The sequence below is a fragment of the Ornithorhynchus anatinus genome, chromosome 10 (assembly GCF_004115215.2).
Source record: "Ornithorhynchus anatinus isolate Pmale09 chromosome 10, mOrnAna1.pri.v4, whole genome shotgun sequence".
NCBI classification, from domain to species: domain Eukaryota; kingdom Metazoa; phylum Chordata; class Mammalia; order Monotremata; family Ornithorhynchidae; genus Ornithorhynchus; species Ornithorhynchus anatinus.
In genome coordinates this window covers 416,327-426,618 of record NC_041737.1, presented here as the reverse complement: position 1 = coordinate 426,618, position 10,292 = coordinate 416,327, and positions in this window count along the sequence as shown.

The following is a 10,292-nucleotide window of genomic DNA, read 5'->3' as shown; positions in this document are numbered from 1 at the left end:
ACACGGGGCTGAGGGGGAGACCTTTGTATCTATTTATCGTGATGAAGTTGTCTTGTTTTTGTCCATCTGTCTCCCCTCGATTAGACTGTGAGCCCATCGATGGGCAGGGATGGTCTCTATCTGTTGCCCAATTGTACATTCCAGCGCTTAGTATAGTGCTCTGCACATAGTAAGCGCTCAATAATACTATATTGAATGAGTGTATCTCTCTGAGCAAGGCGGCCTGTGCCTCGTAGTTGAGGAACCCTCTACCCACTTTGTGTTCCCTCCCAGTGCTTAGTACGGTGCCTAGTATAGTGCTCTGCCACACATGTGGTCCACAGTAAATACCATTGATTGATTAGTTCCATTGGGGCAAGAAGTGCTGGAGCAAGTAGATGGGCAGGGGAGCACTCAATCAATACCCTTGATGGATCGATTGTGAAGCCAGATCTCTCGGTCTGGTGCGGGGGGAGCTGTCCTTGTCCTGTTTCTAGCTGAAAGATGTCTGTGCCCGTTGTTGAGTTAGGGATTATCTCCATTGGTTGCTGAATTGTACTTTCCAAGTGCTTAGTACAGTGCTCTGCACACAGTGAGCACTCAATAAATGCGATTTGAATGAATGAAGCGGGGGAGTCTGCCCGTGGGGTGGAGGGGTTGGGGGTATTTGTATCTCAGTCTATGAGCAAGAGTCTGTGTGTTTGCTCGAAAAGATGTTCTTACACTCTTTGTGGGGAGGAAACAGGTCACTTTGGTATCCTGTACTTCCCAGACACCTAGTACAGTGCCCTGCCCAAGTGGGTGCTCGAGAAGCGGCGTGGCTCAGTGGAAAGAGCACGGGTTTGGGAGTTGGAGGTCGTGGCTTCTAATCCCGGCTCTGCCACTTCTCAGCTGTGTGACTTGGGCAAGTCAACTTAACTTCTTCTGAGGCCTCAGTGACCTCATCTGCAAAATGGGGATCAAGACTGTGAGCCCCAAGTGGGACAATCTGATCACCTTGTATCTCCTCCAGCTCTTAGAACAGTGCTTGGCACTAGTAAGCGCTTAACAAATGCCAACGTCGTTATTACTCCCACTCTCCACCACCACTAGAACAGAGAAGCAGCGTGGCTTAGTGGAAAAAGTCCGGACTTGAGAGTCAGAGGTCATGGGTTCTAATCCTGGCTCCGCCACTTGTCAACAGTGTGACTTTGGGCATGTCACTTAACTTCAGTTCTCAGTGCCTCAGGTCTCTTATCCATAAAATGGGGATTAAGACAGTGAGCCCCACGTGGGGCAACCTGATTCCCTTGTGTCCACCCCAGCACTTAGAACAGTGCTCGGCACGTAGTAAGCGCTTAACAAATACCAGCATTATTATTATTATTATTAGAACAATGAGGGCTCCTCTTGCCAGGGTCTCGTACACTTGGGAGCTGGGTGTGCCCTAAGCCCTGCTTGCACCAAGTGGGCATTCAGTAAATGCTTCAGCCACGGTGATTACTCTGTCTCTGTGGCGGTCGGGGCATCATTGTGTCCGTGAGTCCGGCCGGTAGTCGGTCTGCAACTGTATTGGGCTTCATACCGGTCACTTGAGGATTTGGGCTTTGGCAAATTAATCACATTTATTGAGCGCTTACTGAATGCAGAGCACTTGGGAGAATACAGTATAACAGAGTTGGCAGACATGTTCTCTGCTCACAACAAGCTTAGTCTAGAGGGCTGTGAATGGCCAAATCAGAGCCTTTTCCTCCCTATCTGAGAAAACAAAGTTACTGTTGATGCATTTTGGGGTGCAGGATGCTGCCCAGAACCTTTCCATGGGCCCTTCCCAAAACAGACAACTGTAAATGATAAATGAGGGGATGTGTCAATCGATTGACAGTATGAGCCTGTCACATTTAAGACTATTTCCCCTTAAGTTTACCCTAACTTCGACTTGATTGGGGCCGTGTCAGGGCCAGCAGGTACTGTTCCCGGGGGTGCGGATCAGCTGGAGGTGCACGCGGAGGGTTTGTTCCTTCTAGCATCAGCTGTTCCTCACCCCTCTATTACCCATCCCGTGTCAATCAGTCGGTCCAATCGTATTCATCAAGCATTTACTCTCTGTAGGGCACTGTACAGAGTTTCTATAAAAGGTGGTTTCTCCTGCCCTGTTGTTCGTAGTGGAGAGAGAATTCCCTTAGACCGCTGTTCATAATCTCCATCCCTCTCTTCTCTCCGGGTTGGTAGATGTTGCTGGTGGTGTTACCTCAGTTGGGCAGGGTCTCTCCTCTGCCTACGGAATTCCTTTGAGAAGCCTTCTTCCACGGAGCCCTTCAAAGCCACCAGGCCAGCCCCCTCTCTGTCCCTTGAGACTTAGCCAATAACTGTGCAGAGCCGACCGTAGCCTGGGCGCCATGGGGTGGGAACAGACCCCTCCTGAGAGTTCATTCGCTCCCATGGGTTCAACTACCACTTCTGGATGATTACCAAATCTCCATCTCCGTCCCTGATCTCTCTCCCTCTCTGCAACCTCACATTTCCTCTTGCCTTTAAGACATCTCTACTTCGATGTCTTGCCATCACCTCCAATTTAACGTGTCCCAAACAGAACTCCTTATCTTCCCACCCAAACCCTGTCCTCCCCTGATTTTCCCATCACTGTAGACAGCACCACCATCCTTCCTGTCTCTCAAACCCTTAACCTTGTTATTTATCTGTGACGCATCTCTCTCATTCAACCCACATACTCATTCTATCACTAAATCCTTTCGGTTCAACTTTCACAACATCACTAAAATCCCATCCTTTCCTCTCCATCCAAACTGCTACGACGTTAATCCAAGCACTGATCCTATCCTAGCTTGATAACTGTATCGCCTCCATGCTGACTTCCCCGCATCCTCTCTCTCTCCCAGGACATACTTCGCTCTGCTGCCCAGATCATTTTTCCCCTTCCCCGCCCCACAGCACATGTGTATATTTGTACATATTTATTATTCTATTTATTAATGATGTGTATATATCTATAATTCTACATTTCTATTTGATGCTATTGATGCTGTCTACTTGTTTTATTTGGTTGTCTGTCTCCCCCCTCTAGACTGTGAGCCCATTGTTGGGTAGGGATTGTCTCTATCTGTTGCTGATTGTACTTTCCAAGTGCTTAGTACAGTGTCTGCATACAGTAGGCGCCTCAGTAAATACGATTGATGGATGATATGAACACAAGAAATGTTTCAGTCGGTCTTCCCCGCTCCTCAGAACTCCCACTGGTTTGCCCATCCACCTCCACATCAAACAGAAGTTCCCTTACCATCGACTTAAAGCCCTCAATCTCCTTGCCCCCTTTTACCCTTCCTTGCTGCTCTCCTATTACAAACCCCAGCCCACACTCTTAACTCCCCTAATGCCGGCACCTTACTCCCTCTACCTTGATCTTGTCTTTCTTGCCGCCAACCCGGTCCTCGCCCACATCCTGCCTCTGGCCTGAACACCCTCCCTCTTCATATCCGACAGGGCAAATTACTCTCCCCCCTTATTCAAAGTCTTATTGAAAACACATCTCTTCCAAAAGGCCTTTCCTGACTAAGCCCCTCCATTCTTTTTTCTTCTGCTCCCTTTTGTCACCTGACGTTACTCCCTTTATTTATTCCCCCACTTTCAAGCCCACCACACTAATGTACATAGCTGTAATTTATATATTAAGGTCTGTCTTCCCCTCTAGACTGTGAACTCCTGTGGGCAGAAATGTGTCTGTTATTTTGTACTCTCCCTAGCGCTTAGTACAGTGCTGTGCACATAGTAAGCGTTCAATAACCATGATTGATTACTGGTAGGATGCTCCACCTCCCAGAGATTGCAAAATGGAATCTCAGCAGGCACTGTTGGTCATTATTATTGGTGGATCTTCAGTGCCAGATTGGATAGAAAGATGTTTTGTGAACAGAGTTACTATGCAAACTGAATGTAAATTTGGGAGGTTTTTAGATAACCTTCAATTTTAGTAAAACTTTCTCCTTGTTTTTATGATGCAGTAGTCTTCTTCCAAATGGGCTTGTGGAGGAAAAAAAATGTGTTGTGAAAGAAATCTAGGTGAAGAAGTGAAACCTAATTTTGTGTTTTCAGAGGTTAACAGAGAGCGATCAAATGGAAGCCTTTTCTGAAAACATCTTGCCTTTCAATTTCATTCTTAATGTAGAAGTTGAACATTTTCTCTCAGAAGAGCTTTTTTTTTTTCCGCTACTTGGGGCAATGTAGAATAGAACTATTGCCCTTGTCCACCATCTCACTTTCAAATGACTTTTGGTGAATGATGGAGGTGATGCTGCAGAGCACTACTGTACCAAATATTGGCATTTTTCTAAGCTATCAGTGCTTTAATTCCTGTAAACCTCTTTGCAGGATGGATCAGGAAATAAAAATTCAGTTTTGCTGAGACTATTAAGTGCCTTGTGTTTTAGAAGGATTCATTACCAAAAAAATGAAAATTCTTCTTTCTAGTAAATAACATGGCCTAGTTGGAAAGAGTACAGTCCTGGGAGTCCAGAGGGTCTGGATTCCACTGCAGGCACTGACACTTGTCTATTGTATGACCTTGGGCAAGTCACTTAAATTTTGCTATGCCTCAGTTTTCTAACCTGAAAAGTGGGGATTAAATACCTGTTCTTCTTGCTTAGAGCGTGAGCCTCTTGTGGGTCAGGGAGGGACTGGTGTCTGACCTGATTATATATATATCTACACAGCGCTTTACCACCGAACTGTTGTTGTTGTTATTATTATTGTCATTATCATTATTTTACTACTACTATTAAATTATTTTGTGTTCTGTCTCTCCCTCTAAACGTAAATACCTTGATGGCAAGGATCATGGCATACTTAGGGATGACAGAGCTCTGCACAGGATAGATCCTCAGTAAACATGCTAAATACTATAGATTGGAAATTATACCTTCTTCAAGTTTTCTTAAGACATGTGCTTGTCACAGTTGTCTCAGTGCCTCATATTTTGGGATTGAAAAGGGCCTGGTTTCCTCATTTGTAACCTAACAGAATAGCCACCTTGCACCCTCACCCCACATCCTGTCTCTGGCCTGAAACGCCCTCCCCTCCTCAAATCTGACAGTTAACGCGCCTCCCCCCCCCGCCCTTCAAAGCATTATTGAAGGCCCATCTCCTCCAGGAGGCTTCCCTGACTTAGCCCCCCTTTCCTCTTCTCCCACTCCTTCTGCGTCACTTGACTTGCTCTTCTTTGTTCTCCCCAACCATCCCCAGTCCCACAGCACTTAAGTACATCTCTATATTTATATTAATGAACTGTGCTCCAAGCTCTAGAATGTAAGCTTGTTGTGGGGCAGGGAACGTGTCTATTTTTCTATTACGTTCTCTCAAATGCTTAATACAGTGCTTTGTACACAGTAAGCACTCAATAAATACAACTGAATGAAATTAAGTAATATGGCTGTCCATCTAGCACAGGTGGGACTAGCTGAAGGAATTTGTGCTTGGCCAAATAGTCATGATCCCTTCCCTCTGCCCTTCTTCGGAAGATCACTGTGGCTTGTGAATTGCAGGTCTTTCCAGAACGGGCATGAATTTGAGTTACAAACCAAGGGCTTAGTCCTAGCTTCAAAATCGGACAGCCAAACCACTAATCCCAGGGTGTGAGTCTGGTCCTGGCTCTTTACCCAGACAGGGTGGTGGCGTGTGTATGTTATGGGGCGGGGGCAGGGGTTTGTCGGGAAGATCCCCTGGGGTGTGCAGGATGGTCTCTGTCAGGAAAGGAGCTTGCTGTTTGTTGGGTTGAGCAGTTTAGTTGGTTGTTTGAGGCATTAAGTCTGGGTGAAAGATTATACACCCACTGGTTTTCTCCTAGCTGCAATGGGCTGTATCTGCTGTGGAACAAGAATGGAGACAACTCCTTTTGTTTACTGCTGTTGAGAAGACACATCTGCTGTGGAGAACTCATGGCCAGAAGCTGCCATTATTTTTTGCTTTTTAGCAACTGGCGAGCATTGACCCACATGGTCACTAGATCAGATTCCAGGTGCTTTCAACTTCGGAAACTATCTGGCATTCTCCAAGTTGGTGACCGCGTGGGAAATCCGGCTGCTGTAGAGACTCAATGGACTCCTAGGTCATTCTCCCACATTTGTGTGACGCACTTCCTGTGGGTTGGGTGGCATTACCCACTTTGTGACTTTAAATGATTAATACTTCCAGCTCTCCTTTTTTTCAATGTTTTCAGTTGACGGGAAGCGAGAGAGAATGATCTTTTTGACTTACTGCCGAAGGCTACGCGGCAATTCGCTAGCAGAGCTGGGAACAGAATTCAGAGTTTCTTGACTCTCAACTTTCTGCTCCATTTTCTTAGGCCTCATTGTGCATGTTTCTTGCCCCGTACCATTCTTCCCCCTCCCCGAGTCCCAAGGAGTCACTCTCCAAAGGATTCTACCAGCCCTGCAAGAAAGGACATCTGCAGCTCACAGCCATTGAAATCTTGGGTCAGTCGGGGAGAGTGAAAGTGCCCAATCTCGTGGCTATTCACTCTTTTTCAAGTTATTGGCTTGCTGACTCACGTTAAGCTGCTAAAATGGAAGAGATAGATCCGACATTATCACTCAATACAATTATTTACAAATGCTATAAATCCTTGCACACGAATGCCAAGAACCAATTCTGTTTCTTCAGCGTTTCAGGACAGCATTCTCTCTGGTGAGATTGGCGAACCGCCGACACCATAGTTGTGGGTCTCCTTGCTTCTCACAGCAGGGGAAGAATATGGTGATGGTGGGCTTGGGGGTTGTGAGGGAGAGGTCTTTCCATCTTTCAGAATAGCAGTAGTGCCTTCAGGGGTAAATTTGAGAGACAAGAGACCCTTGTTCTATGGCTAGACTATTAGCCAATGGAGGATTTCAAGGACAGCTTGGGCTTTGCTCAGTTTTAATGGAAGTAAGAAAATATGTTGCCTCTTGTATTTCCCAACTGGGCCCAGTTTTTTAATTGCGGTCCTTTCTCTTTGCAGTGTAACGTGGACTGAGGAGTTACCGTAAGATTGAGCTTGACTCTGTTTTCTATTTCAGCTCTGATTAGTTTATCTTTCGGAGGAGCGATCGGGCTGATGTTTCTGATGCTTGGCTGTGCCCTACCGTTGTACAAGTAGGTATTTCCAGATTCAGGCTGGTTGTGGGTGGGGATCGGTTGTTTCCTAGTAATGATGGCATCCATATCTGTGAATCCCACTCTCAACTGTCCGTTAAGCACTATGCTAGGTACAAAGTCTCCTACCTCTGTCCTACTCCCAAAGTGCTTAGGGCTGTGCTCTGTGCCCTGCAGGCACTCAGTAGATACCAACGATTGACCGATTTGAATTGATTGGGCAGCGGTTGCTATCGTCAGCGGAGTTCCTGGAAGGTGGTGGGAACACTTGGCTAAAATTTATTTGAAAATTTGGGTTCCTTTCATGTATGTCTATCGGCACTATAGTATGGAGACAGATGCATTGCCTTATAGCCAGGTCCAGTGGGTAGAGCACGGGCCTGGGAGTCAGAAGGTCATCGGTTCTAATCCTGGCTCTGCACTTGTCTGCTGGGTGACATGAAAAATGGGGTCGAGACTGTGAGCCCTCATGTGGGACAGGGACTGTGTCTACCCAATTTGCTTGTATCACCCAGCGCTTAGTATAGGGCCTGGCACCTTGTAAGTGCTTAAATACCATAATAATAATAATGATTATTATTATTATAGGTCTTGGAGTAACACTATCATCAGCCTTGTAGTATCTGACAGCCCTGGCTCAGGAAGAAAGAAATTTTTCTCTTGGGGACCATCGAGGGTCGGGCTACCCAGTCCAAATGGGAGTTCTCCTTCCAAGGGTCGAATTTGCATGAAATAAAATGAAATCATTTACAGCAGAAACTATATGAACATTATTGTTTTTTCTCTCCTTTTTCAGCAATACTGGCCCTCTTTGTTCTGTTTTTTTACATCCTCTCTCCCATTCCGTACTGCGTAGCGAGAAGGTACGTGGATTGTTCGGATCCGGCAACGAATGCTTGCAAGGAACTTGCTCTCTTTCTTACGACGGGCATCGTCGTCTCAGCCTTGGACTCCCGATAGTGTTTGCCAGAGCTCATCTGGTGAGTGTTAATTTCCTGAATGTGTTCTCTCCGAATGGTGCTCCGCCTTCAAATACTGGGCGGACTCCAGGACAGACAGGTTCCGGCAGTTGTTCTTGGGAAAGCCCCGTGGGCTGTGGGCCATGAGAGGAAGGGAGGGGAGGGGAGGGACCGCCTATGTCTTTGTAAACACAGCTATGGAGAAGTGTCTCACATCACCATGAAGAAGCAGACATTTTTTGAGTGGTGACTCCCATGACTTCTCCTTTCAAAGGATATAAAATCAAGCAAATAAAGAATAGCTACCTCAAAGAGCTTGAAATTTTGCCCAAAAGGTTCAGCCTAGTTGGTAAGCTTTTTTTTTCCCCTCCCTCTGAAAGATCGTTCTCAAAATTACAGCAAACAAGATCGTGCTCTTTGAAATCACTGGGAAAGTATCAATGTCACTTTGCATTTCTCGTATTAACCCAGTTTAGCATTTCCATCTTCAGTTCAGTTCTCCTGAGTCGTTTTTTCCTCTGGTGTCCACAGATTGAGTGGGGAGCGTGTGCGCTGGTTTTACAGGAAACACCGTCATCTTTGCTACCATACTAGGCTTCTTCTTGGTCTTTGGCATAACGATGACTTCAGCTGGCAGCAGTGGTGAAGGGGATTCGGTGCGAACTCTCATGGAAACGGGCGCTCTGTCATTCAACAGGCAGCCCTGCCAACAGAGGCCGGACAATCAACGCAAGGTAGCAGGGGTTGGGGCTTCAGGCCTCAGGCTGGGCTGCCTGCCCCTTGCCACCATCATTTGTTCGTTCCCCGGTGTTCCGACGACATGCCGGACGGTGGGCCGGTTTTTGTTTCTTGAAGGCGAACTCGTCCCTTTGCCCCTGGTGTTCAGTCCCTTCCGTTGGGTACTAGCCGTATTCGTTTCATGCCGTTGTGCAAGCATCAGTACCAGACCCTTTGCACAGGTTCACCGATGAGTTCTGAGCCTTCCACTGCAAGGCAGCGGTTGCGGGCCAACCAGGGGATTGGGGGGTGGGTGGGGGTGATGTCTTCAAACCTATTGGGCCAACAATAGAATCCATTCAATTTTCTTTCCCCCCGGATTCTTTCTGACCACCCCTCACAACCGCGGCCAAAAGGAGGGTCACTCGATTTCACCCCATTCTCATTTACAAAAAGCTCCAGGTTACTGACAGGTCATGTCAATTGGATACCATAGCAGGACATATCTAGGGTTGTCCAGGATTAGAGCCTCTGCCCTGTAAGTGGGGTGGGGGAGGTACCGATGAACCAGAAAATCGTTTATGGGATTGCTTGAAAGATGTCTTTTTCTTCAACTGTTTCCGTATTCAGTTCTAACTTGGGTTAGGGATGTGACAAGCCAGAGTTTTTATATAGAAGTTGTTATTTATCCTGACCGTGGTTCTAAATGGCAAGATTGAGTAGTTGGGGGGAAAAAAGGGGAAACTGACAGCCATTTTTTTTTACACTTGTTTTCAAATGTTTCTATTTATAAATACTTTTTTTGGTCTTGTGTTTATCTTTGATGTTTTACCCCAGGAGGTAAAATGGACTTTTATGAACTACTGATGAAGAAAAAGTTATGCATTGGGGGTATATATATATATAAAACTTTTCCCTGCTTCCTTTTTTAATTTATTTATACATACCATATATTGACTAAGCTTTTCCCATGTAATTTAAGGACACTTGAAATCCTAGGCAGTCAGCATACCTAACAGATGGCTATATCACTTTACGGCAAAGTCAGAGTGTTGTGGTTTATGCAAGTCAGCACCGAAATGATATCACAGGGATTTTTGTCAGTCCTGCATTAACGATTTTGTTTAATTCAGTCATTGTTGTTTTTGTCTTGTGAGGTTTTCCCTCACATAATTGAGACTATTTATTGCAGGTTTCCTGCAGCCCTCTCAGCTAGCTGATTCGCGCCCCACTTTAAATTTTGTTGGGCTCCTGTTTCATCTTGGGTGTTTCTCATGCTGCACACCCAGTGGGAGAGTTAGTGCAGAGAGGCCAGGCCTGGCTGCCTCCTTCAGATGTAAACCTGACAAAAATTTCTCATCCCGTAGTAAACATGGATCCACTTGGTCGGGTTGTGGGTGGGCGGAAGGGTGGGGGGTGGGGCAGTGTCAACTTGATTCTTATACATTCAAGCTTTGCTGGGCAATTGTTATGTGTTTGCTCTAAGCTCAAAATGTAACAAAAGACAGTTCGCTCAAG